Source organism: Typopeltis vanoorti, chromosome 24 (assembly GCF_054136105.1).
Source record: "Typopeltis vanoorti isolate ZY-2024b chromosome 24, IOZ_Tvanoo_1.0, whole genome shotgun sequence".
NCBI lineage: Eukaryota > Metazoa > Arthropoda > Arachnida > Uropygi > Thelyphonidae > Typopeltis > Typopeltis vanoorti.
The window spans coordinates 83,093,795-83,109,302 of record NC_143572.1 but is presented as its reverse complement, the minus strand read 5'-3'; the positions used below and the strand labels follow the sequence as shown (position 1 = coordinate 83,109,302).

General features: G+C 34.0%; 1 protein-coding gene across 1 annotated transcript in view; it reads left to right on the top strand.

Moving 5' to 3' along the window:
- Nucleotides 1-15,508, top strand: part of LOC150093486 (uncharacterized) — a 96,857-nt gene that overhangs the window by 25,935 nt on the left and 55,414 nt on the right. The window lies entirely within an intron of this gene.

Genomic DNA, 15,508 nt, shown 5'->3' with positions numbered 1-15,508 from the left:
CTGTATCCTGAATTATTTTCAGTTCCCAATGCAGCTCCATAGTTGCGTTTTCTAGTTTAAATTTCTTTGTTTTAAGTTCCTTAACTTCCTGTGTCAGTCCAGTAACGATAATTAGAAACTCATATTGAACTTCTTAAGTCGTTGACGTCTTTTTTTTTTAATTCATTTATTAATCCCGTTAAATCAGTTATACGAGTACTGTACACATATCGTCTGTGTTACTAATCTCTGGAATGCAGAAGTCCTCACCCCTGGGGGAAGTTGCTAATGGCGTTGGCTAGCACTGAAATGTCGTTCCACGTGGAACAAAGAACTGTAACACTGGGCAGGTCTTTGTTGTTCGCCGAATTTGCACGAAGCGCATTTCCGGTTTTGTTTCCTGCCTTTGGAGACTTTTTTAAATTGGCTTTCGCTGAGATCAGCACAATAAAAATAATAACTAAGTTAGGGAGAATGGATGTCAATTTAATGTGGCAAAATGTAAGGTTATGCATTTTGGGGTGAAAAGATTGGAGGCAGTTTACTGCATTGGTGGAACCGTGCTCCAGGAAATTGATGAGGCACGAGATTTAGGAGTGTTGGTGGATAAGGAATTGAAATTTAGGGGACACATTGCAAAAGTGGCCAAATCAGCTCATCAAATCACTTGGTTGCTGAAGAATACGTTGACAAGCAGAGACAAGCAGGTTATTGTTCCTCTGTATCGAGCCTTGATAAGACCTCATCTCGACTACTGTGCTCAGATTTGGTCACCTAGGTTTCTTCTTGATGGGGAGGAGGTGGAGAGGATCCAGAGGCGAGTGACCAAGATGATAGCAGGTCTGTGGAATGAACCGTATGAGAACAGGTTGAAGATTTGTGGGTTGCAAAAATTGGTTGATAGGCGGAGGAGGGGAGATATGATTGAGACATTCAAATTACTGAAGGGTTTCTATAAAATTAATTCAGAAGATATTTTTGAGAACAGGGCTGGTTGTGGGAGGACTAGGGGACATCCATGGAAACTGGGCAAAAGTGTGGTTAGTAAAGGTGTTAGAACTGGGTTCTTTACTTTTAGAGTAGTGAATGAGTGGAATGCGCTCCCTGAGTCTGTGGTGGATGCTGTGACAGTGAATGAGTTTAAGGCGAGGTATGATAGATACTGTATGAATGTGGAATAGTTGTGATGAAAATGATTTTGGGCCTCCCTCGATGAGTCTAATGACTCCCTGGAGTTGCCCGTGATAATAATAATAATAATAATAATAAGTTAAGTTTATGTCTTTACAAAGTTTGCAGTGGACTCCAAATTTTTTTAGGTTGAGTTTAGTGCTAAAAGTTAATCATATTATTTGTTCTAGGTACTCACCTCGTATACTAGCCCAATGGCGACCGTTGAATAACAGTAGGTTGAATAGACAATTTTTTTTTAGCCTGCTTGCAGAGGTCAACTTACATAGAGCTGAGCATCACAGAACCTGGTAGAGCGAGTTAGGCTACACTTCAGACATATTTTTTTAAAAATATAGAATATTAATTAAATCCTTGTTTACTACGGACCACTGTTTCACACAACTATAAGGCACTGTGCACCAAGCAGAAATGTTAGATTCCGATATGTCACGCGTTTGACCCTGTTTAGCAAATAATTAAGTGAAATCCAGGTAAAAATGATTCTTCACACAAGAGTCAGTCCAACAGCCACTGAAATATATGCTATTCTAAGGTCTCCTGAAAACTGATCAAAATTATTTGAAATATTCTAATATTTTGAACAACGTTAATATTACTCTAATTATGTGAATGTTTTAAATAACAGTTTTTTTAATAATTTTTATTACATTTTTATGTCTCCTCATGGTTTCATAATCTACAAAGCATAAAGATTGAGATGATGCTAATTCATATTTGGTAATAATTATTTTCTATGCAATAAATTTGAATTGCAAATCATTCATCATATTTTCTTTCATTATTTTTTTTTTTTTTTTTTTTTTTTTTTTTTTTTTTTTTTTAGTAGGAGGTGTACAATCTGCGGTTGTTTTTAAGTAGTGATTGTCGTAATTATAAATGACGTAGTTGGGTGAATGCAGTCCAGTTATGTGATATGCTGATATGATTATTCCTTTGGGATCGAAGCAGTGTTTTAACATTACTCTGCGGTGCAACCGGAGTTTTCAATTTAGTATTTTGTGTTCAGTCGTTGCGGCCAGTAAGAGAGCGGTATTTTCATTTCGTTTCCACAATACCAGTTTTAATATTTTATATTTCGGTGATTGTAATATGTTAATAAATGAAATATTGCCTGAAATCTTAATTATTTTCCCTAAAACTTTGCAATTATAATCGACTGTAAATATAGATGTTCCACAAAACAATATGAACCGAGTCAAAGTTTTCTTGAATCTCATCAGATAACTTTTGCCGATGTAAATTATAATAATCGCCAACACTTCTTCGAATGGTTCTGCTGCACTTCTGTAAATAGGTTGCATCATGTACAAAATGTTGTGGGTTTGGTGTCATCTGAAATGGAACTAAACAATGGGGGGGGGGGGGATTTGCATACAGAAAGAGCATCACATTACATCATGAGAGAAATGAATGAGAAAAGAAAATTTGAAGTTAAAGTGATTATAAATGGTAATAGAAATTAGGTAATCGCTGTCATAAATATAAGAAAATACGCTGATCGGTTCAATTGGATAAAGTTTCCTCAAGGAAGTTGTCAGTAAAATTTCAGTGAAGAAGAACATCGAGAATAAATTAGTCCAAGTCTTATTTTGAAGAAGAGAAAAGTGTGTGTGTGTGTGTGTGTGTGTGTGTGTGTGTGTGTGTGTGTGTGTGTGTGTGTGTGTGTGTGTGTGTGTGTGTGTGTGTGTGTGAGAGAGAGAGCGAGAGAGAGAGAGAGAGAGAGAGAGAGAGAGCAATTATGTTATTAAAATATTGACAACTTTACAAAAGCAATTGCATTTTATTAATTTCAGAAAGTGGACCTATTCTGCAGAGCTTGCTTAGCAATTATAATTTGCAATTCACTTGTAAGCGTAATAAACTCTCTGCAAAGTAGATGAATACAATTCTCATTTCACACTAAAAAAAAAAAATCAGCTACGCCTTTTTATTCCCGTATACGGGGAGGCCATTTAGCCCTATCTAACTTTTGGAGACTGAGTGGGCAGTTCAAGCTCCACTGGTACCAATCAGAGATAGATGGCCCAAGGCTATCATTAATTAAGCGGTACACAGTGAAGAGAGACGGCTCAAATGTGCCGCCATCTCGTGGTCCGTAACCCTAACACAATATATTTAATGTCTGAAATAATGTGGGTTCTACGGTCGATTTTCTTGAGTTTACGGGACGAAAAACCCGAGTTTCTGGGAGGAAAAACCCGCTTGCCCGTGCCAGAGATCGACTAACTCGGGAACCGGTCGAAAAAAGGCTTAGAAAAATTTCCTCTAGTCGCCGACTAGACTCGAAACCAAGTCTTCCTTCGTGCGGCCAAGCGCCGTGGTGTGCAGAAGCCACATCCACTGAGCTACACAGGCTCTAAAATTCACACTATTTCACGCTAAAAAAAAAAAAAAAATACGTGGAACATATGAAATGGTAGTGTAAACAAAAACAAAATAAAATAATAAACAAATAATAAAAGTAATTAAATAACTAAAACTTTGTTCATCGAAATAAAAGCCTCCTTGATGTTTATGATGAAAACATCGAAAACGTGTAGAGAGAAATTGCGCACATAAGTGCACTAGCTGCTGTATCTGCCTACTTTCATTACTTTCGTGTTCTTGCCTTGTCTGACGGTCTTTAAACATGCGAGCTTCAGATAAGGAGGGGTATTGTGAGTACATATCTAAAAGGTTGTGCGGAAATTTGTCATGGTTCTAGATATTAGCAGATGAATTGTGAATGCAGCAGACATGTACAAAATTCACAGTAGAGTTTTCAAATAAGAGTGATGTCAAATATTCTTCATCTGGATGGTAGTTCGAATGAGAAACGCCAAATTCTTCGAAAACTTCCTTGAAAAAGATTTCTGTTTTCTTTTTTTAATCAAGAGCGAGGCCATCGATTTAATTTAAACGGCATGCGAAGATACGGCGGAATACCATTAAATTAAAGAAAATCGAATTGAGGCAGGGAATCGGTGTATCGATTCCTACAAGAGGATTTTATTTCTAATTTAGCAGGAAAAAAAAAGAAAAAGAAAAAAATGAACCCTTGAAGTGACTTTGGAAAATTCCTGCTTGGTGTCAGAAGTAGGTTCCGATACCGCATCATTAATCAACAATTAACATTAACACCCATTCCGTTCACACTGTTTTGAAAACTTTAAATTGTGATTGTTCTGATGACCTTCCCCATCAGTCCATGTAAGTATGATATTTTTAAAACTCGAGTGAAACTTTGAAAATCAGTGCTTCTTCCAAATGTACTACTTATTTTCCAAGAAAAATTTAATAATAATAAAAAAATCCTATTTAGGAGTATTTTAAGTTGTGCTTAAAGGGCGACCTGGATAAATGCAAAAATAATTGCAACGTATTTGACAATAGAGACACACATGAACTCACCACTCATTAGCTGTGCTGAAATTTTGAATATTTCCTCATATTATACTTTTGCGAGAATGTTTCCCCGCACGCGAGACAAGTGAAATATTTCTCATCAGTGTGTAGTCTTAGATGTCTTTTGAAAGTCGAATTTTGGTGTGTTGCTTAAGATAGCCTGATTCACTAAATTGTTTGCCACATGTTTTACACTAAAAAAGATTTTCTTCAGTAAGTGCATGATGATGTTTTTGATGCCTTTTCAAGGACCATACAGATGCAAACATGGAGCTACACCCGTGACAAGTAAAAGGTTTTCTTTTTTCTTTTGTATGAGATCTGAGATGCTTTTTAAGACTCTGTCTATAGCCATATGATTTCCTACAAATTTCACACTCAAAGTTTCTCTTTTCGGTGAATTACTGATACGAAGGAAAAGATTTCCTTTTTGATAAAACGCTTTGTCACATATTTCAAAGACGAAAGGTGTCTCCTTCAATGCACACTATCTAAGTGGGGGTGTAGTGTCTGAGGGAAAGCAAATGTCTTGTGGCCTATTTGGCATTGAAAAGGCCTTTGATTCGTGTGAAGAATGGAATGTCTTTTAAGAAAGGCCATTGAGGAAATTGATTTGCCACACAGTTCGGAAGAGAATGCCTTTCGCATCTAGGATCTTAGGAGACTGTTTGTGGTGAACTCTAGCCTTGTGCCTCTTCAGTTTAGAAGAGAGTAATATGTCTTTCTGTAATTTTCACATGGAAATGGCTTCTCACTTAAGTGAATTTTAAGATGTCTTTTAATATTTGCTGATTCAAAGAATATCTTCTGTCATATCGTACAGAAGGAATGTGCTTCTTCATCCTTCAAGTGCACTTTCTGTTAACTTTTATAGGCTGTCACGGCGATGAAAGTTTTTCACACATCTGTCACATGAGGGTTTACTGCTCGAGGCTGTTGCTGTTTGACTGATTTGAATTGCCTCTCGCGTTTTTAGTTGATCTGATCACTTAACGGCTTTGTAGCATACTTTAGACCAGGGGTGGCTCGTGGCTTGAAATACAACTTTCGAAATATACATACATATTGTAAGTACAGTGTATACGTGTTTGGATAAAATATCAAATTTTGGTAAAAATTAAAAAACAAAACAAAACATGAAACTATTGTTTATTATCGATAAAGTTATGCAGTTAGGTATAATTCAAAATTACTTAAAAATAAAATATATTCTTCTTGTTTTGTTTCTTCTTGTATTGTTTATTAACAATAAAGTTATACAGTTTTGTATAATTCAAAATTACTTAAAAATAAAATCCATTATCATAACCCCAATAATGTTCTAAAATAAAAATTATAACAAATGTTATGTCTTTAACTGTAATGTCCAAATATTTAAAGAGACGGAGTAAACACGATAAGCACTACGAACACTCTACTACTGGCGCAAACTGCATATAAAGAACAGTGGAACTGCACGATGGACAGTGTCGCAGTAAACAAATAGCTCGCATCTCACTATGACGTGCATATGCTTGCGGGCGTAGCAATACGACACTGTGGTAAACACAGCATGGCTAGCGTCCCTCGCCCTCCTAAGTGCTACAAGATGGATTTTTATTATTTTTTATACAAAATAACAGAATTGTATAGGATTGTTGATGATAAAATTAAATATTGCAAGTAAATATAAATAAATTAATAAATATATTTATATATCAAGAAAAATTGGGGGTGCTGTAGTTCCATAGTGCATATGTATAACGAACCGCCCCTGCTTTAGATATAAAGATTTTTTATCCAAGTGAATACTGTGCGTTTTCTGATGTCAGTTTAGGCTACTCTCATATACAAACTGCATCTTGCATGAAACATGTAAAACACTTTTCTCTATTTTCAATTCAATTGAGATATTTCACTAGGAAATGTGACTGAGCCCTGTTCACTGTTGCAAGAGGAGAACTCGTCCCCTTCTTTATTTAATTTGAGTTCAACTCCATTGTCATTTTGAAGATTTTCCACTACACCAAACGAAAATTTCCTCTTCGAAATTACCAGATTTTTATCTCACTAACACAACATGAAATGTTTTCTACTTAATAGTCTTCATGCATTTCTGCTTATCTGCTTGGTTTTAATGCATTAGTAGGTAAAACAACTCATAGAAAGTAATATATTCAAAATCTGTAAAGAAAACGAAGAAAAGTAATTCTAAATTAAAACTTCATTTAGTAAATAAAATATTCTCAACATATTAACTAATATTTAATAGCAATTAATATCTGAATTTTACAAATTAATTCTGAATCTAGAATCTAGAAATCTGAATCTAGAAATTTTATATTTGGAATGAATAGTGGACACAAAAACAACACTAAAACTTTCAAGGCACAATAGCATCGAATCAAAATGAAGACTCAGTTGGCAAACGTGACTTGGTTTGCCAAAGGCATCATAACAAAATAATGAGCTAAGCGGAGAGACATGGGGTCGTATTATAATCGGAATTTGAAGACATCCTTAAGGAGTAACGCTAAGGATGACGTTAGATATGAACGCATTTATTGCACACGTGGAAACTGCAAAATAACGGTCAAAGCTTGCAGATGACTTTTTAATCTGGGAGTGAATTTCTTAAGAAATCCCACTTTATTCAGTTGGTTGTATGCCAGTTATTACCAGACGAGCAATTATGATTTACAGTTTTAGGTAGCATGAACAGCCATTCTTTCGCTGATATTACCCTCATTTCTAATTTCTTTGAATTTCCATCTCTTCATCATTCTAATGGATAGTCCCTGTGGCTATGCAGAATTCCATCCTCTAGATCACCCTTTCCACTTTAGTAGTTTTATAACATCTTCCCATTAACGTAAACATTTCCTCTAAAAATGTATATTTCTGCTGTCATTTTTTTTTCTTTTCATTTCCCCCCCTGATTTCTCCTTTTCTAACACGTTTATAATCCATTCATTTTGTCTCCTCATGTATGCCAGGAGATGATCGTCTTCATTATTCGACTCTTTTATTTCTTGCAAGACTAATTGTGAATTTTCTTTTCTTCATGTCTTCACTAATCTTACTTGTATTAAAATATCTTTTTTTTCCTTTAAAACTTCTATTGCAATAGTAATTCTTCACATTAAATAAAAAATAAAATAAATCAACTAACGCCTTTTATTCCCTAATAGGGAGTAGGCGAGGCCTCTATACCGTATCTAGCTTTTGGAGACTGAGTGGGCAGTTCAATCTCCACCGGTAGCCAATCAGAGATAGCTGGCCCATGTCCATCACTAATTATAGCAGCCGCCGATGAAGAGGTTGGAAGACAAGTGCTACCATCTCTTGGTACCTAACCCTAACAAGATATTTTGATTTAAATAATTCTTCACATTTTCACCGTAAATCTTTCATCATCATCATGGATGATTCCTCCAAGTTATATGAGTGATTTTATTTTTTCAAATTTTTATCTCTAATCAGAATTTTATTTTCCTACTTTGTATTTTCACAGTCAGCATTATTTTGGTTTTGTTTCATTTATGAAAAGTCAATGATGAGATAAAACCTCATCCGTTCTATTAAATGACCGTTTTAAACCCTGTTGAGTTGATTTGAGAACGAACTAATTCAGTTACAACATTCTTAGAAATCAAGTACTTGCTAATCCTAATTTATCAAGATTGAATCTGGAAGACGAAATCCTGCAGAAGCAACACAACAATTCCAACAATTTCAGCAGGAATTTCATCTGTTGCAAATTGCTTTTCCAGATAGGAAATTCATTGATCGCTCTGCAAATTTCTTCAAGCAGTTTCTCCAGTGCAAACTTCTGGTTCGGTAATTTTACTGTTCATGTTTTCTCCACGATATAACTCTTCAAGGTATTCTTCCGTCTGTCTTTCTACTGTCTCTCTGTTACTGGTAAGTAATTTTCGTCTTTTTTTTATCTCTTCCTTCTTTACATTTTTGTTTCGGGATGAACTGGAGGATTGAGCAGCAATTATTCGATATTCTCTATCAGCACTTTTTAGTTTATGTTCAACTTTTTTTATGCTTCTTTATCTAATTCTCCTTTACCTTTACATAAATTTCTTGTTCATAATGAATTTAATAACATCCCACTTCTCTCCCTCATTCTTTCTAACTGCTAGTGTTACAGTTGTTCATAAAATGAAATCTGAACTAGGAATATCCAAATGAATTCAATAAAGCTAATCACGTTCATATGACACCCATTTCAATCAGCATTAATTAGCATATATAACTTCGAAACTTCTCTGTCCTCCTCTGCTGATTGATATACTATTCGGAGAATTCAGTCGCACTAAAACCCTTACATCTTTCAACGCTTCGCACATTGGTGAAAGAAAGAAAATTCTCCAATTTACGTTAATCAGAATCACTTGTTCCCAAACCATTGGCAAGTCTTAAATGGAGACGTACAGGGTATTCCATTTGACCATTTCAGATGGCATTGATCGGTGAATTCTCAATCTTTTCTTACGGTTTGGAATTAAGATTTTTACCATCTTATCTTGAGATGTCGGATTATGCTTCAACCTTTCGTTAGATTAGTGGCAGTCCTAGTATGAAAAGGAAAAAGAAATGAGTTCGAATCTTGCAGAAAACATGGGCTTTGAAACTGAAAGTTCGGGAGATGTTCATTCGCCGATATAAGACTTACGCAGCTAACTGGGGGGCCTGAAGTAGATTCAAAAATTTCCATCTTCGCTATCTAGAACACAGTTTCATGATTATAAAAGTTTGTTAAAATACAACAGAATTATAACATTATTAAACAACAGGAAAAGATAATTAGGCAACGCAAAGTACTGAACTACTACAGTTTTACAAAGACGTTTCATGAAGCGGAAACTATATAAAAAAAAAAGTGTGAATATTTTAAATGCGTGGAATCATGAACTGGAAGGAGGAAATAGCAGGATAGGATGAATCCACAGCAATTCTCGAATATTCGAGATATAACTGTTTCATGCAAATTGTGAAGGAGTATGCTAGAATGCTGTACAAAGGGTTATAAATTTAGTTATCACGTTGGATGATGAGAGGATGGACGATATACCAGCTTTCGGACAGGTTACAGGAAACATCAGAGATAAGAGGAATTGTATTCAATCTTTGGATAGAATGTTATAAAATATTTGAAAATCAACTTGAAGGAGTATTATGATAAATTCAAAAATACTTGAATGGAAGAGATCAAAAGATAGCGGTGAGTTCTGAATATTTCATTAAGAATGCAAGAACTCAGTATATAAAAGGAATCGGTGTGAAGTGGATGAACAGAGCAAATAACATCACTTAGTAATATTTGGCAGTTACCTTATTATTTCTAGATAATGATACTGCTGAATTTTGCTAAGGGTTTTGAACGGATATACAATGAAATACTGTTATTCAAATTAGAACAAATGGGGATGGGAATTAATCTGGTGACATGGAGAAGAGAATGGCTCATGGACAGATACCAAAAAATAGTGTATGGAGAAGCAAAGTACAGGATGAAGCAGGTGAACTGTGGTGTATCTCAAGGGGTGTGCTTGAACCGTTATTATTTAATTGGTAACTGAATGATAGGAAATGTCTTGAAGAAAGATATTCAGTTGCTTGCTGATGATTACAAGTTGGGGAAGGCAATAATTAAGAAAGCTGATGTAGAGAGCTTACATGATGATTTAAATAAGCTGACAATATGGACAAAAGATAATGGATATCAGTTCAATGTGGAAAAGTGGAAAATTATCCATTTTAAAAGATACAAACAATGAATCACACTGACGAAACTGCATTCTAAGAGATCGATGAGGCTAGCAACATGGAGTGTTGGTGTATAGAGAGTTGAAGTTCTGAGGGTTTATTGCTAAGGTGTCTACGATAGCCATTGCCAGCTATATGGGATCTGGCACTCCGAGACAATTTTAAGTTGGAGCCCCTTACTATTTTTTTGATCTACTTAAAATTTAAAGGTTAAAAAAATTCAAACATATATATTTTTATGTAAAACTGTGTACTTTTAAAAATACATATATTAAGTTCCCACCTGGCCAGGACGTGTATATTCATCCAGCAAAATCTAGATATGATGCATGCTATTAATTGAAAGAACTGCACTCATAGAGGGACTAAATAAACAAAACCACAGTAATAGGTTTTTAATACGTAAATATTTCGGGTACACGACAACTAGGCGACGCAATAAAAGATCAAATATGCAATCCTATTCTGTTGATCTATTATCAGGTAAATTTAAATAATATTTTTTTTTTTTTGAGAAATGAGTTAAAATAACGGTATAAACATAAAATTTGAAAAATCTCCCTTATAATTAAGTTTATTTTTATTGTGTAGAATCACGAATTGTATAGAAGTTATATTGAAGTTTCTTTGAAATTTCCCATACAAAAAAATGAGTCAGCTAGTTAATAAATATTTATATTATATATTTTCGTTTATATCATATATCAAAATTTGTAGGATCGTTTAAGAAAGAGATGGTTAAAAAGAGTGGTCCGATAATGATTTAAAAATGAAAAGGTATAATTGTACAGTATTAAAATAAAGAAAAAATATAGTTTTTTAATTCATTTATTAATATTATTTTGTAATTAATAAACATATTTACAAATGTTAAATATATACACTAAAACAAAAAAATATATAAAATTCAAAAGAATTTTTTTTTGAATTTATTAATTCATATTCTATTATATTTTCCCTATCGTAATTAATAACTTTTTTCAAAATTCTTTGGTCAGCTTCATCGTAACGTCTACGTTTGTGCTCATGTTGAAAACCTACTACTGCTCTTTCATAATCAACATAATGTTTTTTGAATTTTTTGTAGTCCATTTATAAAAATCCATAAATTTGGATGACTTGCACTGCTGCCAAAGATCAATTGCAGTTTTCGATGACAGGCTTCCGCAAAATTATTTGTCCTATCGCTTCCATTTATTGTTCTTTGGTACACAGACCAAAGGTTTGAGGGAAAAATCGGTGGAGCCCTGGTTCTGTTATTCCTTAGACGACCTATGTATGTGTTCGTAAACCATTCTAAAGTTGGTTCAAATTCATTGGATAAATGATTCTCAAGTTCAGAAATAGCGTAAATAATATCTTGTTCTGGAACGAAACAAGTGCAGTGACATTTTTGAATTTAAAGCGAATTGCGCATCAGAATTATATCTGGTTAAAAGACTGCATGAAGCTAAATGCTTACGTAGATTTTGTACGAGATGAAAAAAAAGCAACCATTTATGTTAGCTTGTGTAAATACTATATGTAACGCTTGATGAATGGCAATTTCAAATTCAACATTTATATTTTCGGGATCTAGTAATGGCCACCTTTCATGTATCATATAAAATAATTTTGTGTATGTTTCAACTGTCTTATTAGGTAATAAACAATATAAAACAGGGAAAACAGGACATCCATTCTTTGTAGCCAAAATAACAAAAATTTGAGCAAAAAGAGGGGAAGAAAGTAAAAATTTGCCATCCATAAATAACTCATTCATGCTCCACACTGCATGGCTTTCACGACCAAAAATTAATATTCTCATGGGGTCGGCCTGTTCTGATCCAGAATCAGCCAATAAAAAACGTTCAAATTGTGATGGACTGAATTCATAATTTAAGTATTCTTCAGGAATAATTATTGTTTCCCTAGAATCAAGATTAATTGGGGCTTTAAATTTTTTTTATTCTTCTTCTTTGAAATATTTCTGCAGACTGCTATGATTTGGAAGCATTCCTTCTACCGCAGAAGAAACATTTTGTAGAACTTGAGTTCTGATTTGTGATGGGTTGCTCATTGTCGTATCCGCTAAATTTTTGGCTGTTGTACTAACTTCTTGCGTTATTACTCTGGCCGCATTTCCAGAACTGCTACATGTGTGGTCCTCTTTTTCTGAAATTAGTGATCCATCACTGCCACTTGTCCAGATTCTACCTTTGCATCCTTTGTTTTTATTTTCACATCGCCAAAATTGAATTGAACCTTTCTTATCAATCTTGTCTTTAACATAAAGATTCCCATTCCAAGCATATTTTAACTTCTCTCTTTGACTTAATATTCTTGAATTATTTATTTCTGAAGAATAGAAACAAGAAATATAAATATAAAAATTAAATTTAAAAAAAGTTTTCACTATTGATATAATTAAGAATTTTTTCAGTACTATTTTTCAAATAGTACTGAAAAAATTCTTAATTATATCAATAGTGAAATATTTATATACTTCTAAATAATTGCACTCAGCAATTTGTGTCATTTGAGAGATAATCAAGAGTTTGAAATTTATTTAAATTAATTTAGATGTCACGTATACAATTTAGTATTCGATTAAGATTATAAATTTTGAATAAATACCTTTTATTTACTGAAACTTGTTCTTTGCACGTGGTAATTGTAACGTTGACACAAATATCGGAAACGATGTAATAAACAAACAAACGACTAGTTTTGCTGTTTAATAGAAGTTAAAATATTATTATTATTATTATTATTATTATTATTCGTGATACCTCCAAGGAGTCCGAAGACTCATCGCGGGAGAACACCTACAACTGCCTCAACCACTACACCGAACCTCCACTACAAATCATCTCCATCAACGCCATCTACCGCCCACCTTCACCACTACCACAACTAGTATTTTTTGTCTGTAAATTGCGTGTGTTCTGAAGGGCCGATTTGTCTGTATGCGGGATGAAAAACCCGAGTTTCCGGGAGAAAAAACCCTGCTACCTCCGTATGAGATCGGCTAACTCACCTTCGATTGAAATCGTCCAGACAAAGATTCCTCCCGTCGCGACGAGAATCGAACTTAGGCCTCTTGCGAATGCGTATTAAACTAAATAACCGCATTTAAAACGCCCAAATGATAAATTGCCAAACAAGACACCTTACGCAGTGAAGCTCAAAAATACTTCTTGAGACAATAAAAATAAACTTAATTATAAGCAAGATTTTTCAAATTTTATGTTTATACCGTAATTCTATGGAAAATTTCAATATAACTTCAATAAAATTCGTAATTCTACACAATAAAAATAAACTTAAATAAACTTAATTATTGCAGGCGTAAACTTCTGTGGCTAATTGGTTCAAAAGACATATTTCGGTGATTACACCACATTTTTTTATTATTCAGTTCTATAAAACACTGAACTGAAATAATAGTTCCCGACAAGTTTCGTAAACCGTAGGATTTACATCTTCAGGGGGTAAATAGTATAACTTAAAGTTTAAACAAGAGAATTAATAAATACAAATCATAACCGTCTGGCTGTTCATAAAACTCAAATAACAGAATGCAGATATATAACGTTATTCACATCGAACAATACTGGATGATGTCACGTGTGCTTGTTCTCGTTCATACAGTCCGAGCTCAGATTGAGGTAGATTTTTTATTAGAGCTGACCACACTTGATGGAGAATTAAACCTTGATTTTTATTGCATTGGGTTGGGTTTTTTAGCATATTAGCAGCTTCTTTAAATTTTCTTATATAACTGTTGTTTTCTATGTATGACATCGTCGTTTTTTGCCAGAGTACATCGTGTCCAGTGGAAGTGGTATGGAAAGCAAGACCCGTTTTTTGTTCTCTTTTGTATTGTACGTCTTTTTGGTGTTCAGCCATGCGTATTTCTCCAGATCTTCCTGTCTGTCCTACGTAGCAAATCCCGCAAGAGCAATGGATTTTGTAGACTCCTGGTTTTTTAAGAGGATGATGAGGTGGTTTTGGTGGATGTAGGAATCTTGAGATTTTCTCCATAGGAAGGCTACTTTTATGTTGTGTTTGTTCGTTAATTTGGCTAGCTTGTCTGACATTTTTGATATAAGAAAGCGAGATTGCATTTTTCTAATCCTGTTTTATTGTGTTGTTAGCTGGAGTCATTTTAAGGATTCTCTTGATGGTTTTTGTTTCATATCCATTCTGTTGGAGGATTTGTGTTAAGTATTTTAGTTCTTCGTTACATCTTTCTTGTGTGCTGGAGATATTGTATGCTCTGTCTCGAAGAGTTTTAATTAAGCTTATTTTTTATGAAGGATGGTGGTGTGAGGTGGCATTTAGAAATCTTCCAGTGTTTGTAGGCTTCCTATATACTGAGAAGGAGAGTTTACTTTCTTCATTAACTTCTAATAGAATATCCAGAAAATGAAGTTTTTTATTTTTTTCTTGTTCTAAAGTGAATTTTATGGTGTTGTACAAATTGTTGAGATAATCTTTGAAATTGATAAGTTCATCTGTTGTTCCACTGAATATGATGAAAATATCGTCCACATAGCGTAGGCATATTTTTGGTTTTTTATGGTAATTCTTAACTTGTCGGGAACTATTATTTCAGTGTTTTATAGAACTGAATAATAAAAAAATGTGGTGTAATCACCGAAATATGTCTTTTAAACTTAATTATAATGTTTCAATTGTTTTGTTTATACCGTTCTTTTAACTCATTTTTACCTAGTAATAGTTCAACAGAATAGAATTGCATATTTCATCTTTTATTCCGTCGCCCAGTTGACCGTGTCCCAATATTTCGACCTAAGTGTCTTAGGACATTGTCAGTACAGTTGAGAACAATACCAGGAATAACAACATACAGATAGGGCGCATGAATACAATGGAATCCAAATGCGTGCAACAGCGCTTTCTGACGTAAAAAAAAAAAAAAAAAAAAAAAAAAAAAAAGATTATTCAGATTAAATTAAAATTAAAATTGAATCATTTTACACAAATTTGTATGATAATTTCCCATATTTTAGGGATGGCAAGAACATCATTGTTGTTTAGATTGGCTCTGTGAAGTAGGGCTTCAGCACTTTCTTTATATAAACGTTCATGATTGTATGAAGATCTGTGTAGAAGTTTGGTCTTTTCCCAGTGGATCCTATGGTTTGGGTTTTCAACTCCGTGTTGGGAGAGGCCGGATTTCTGT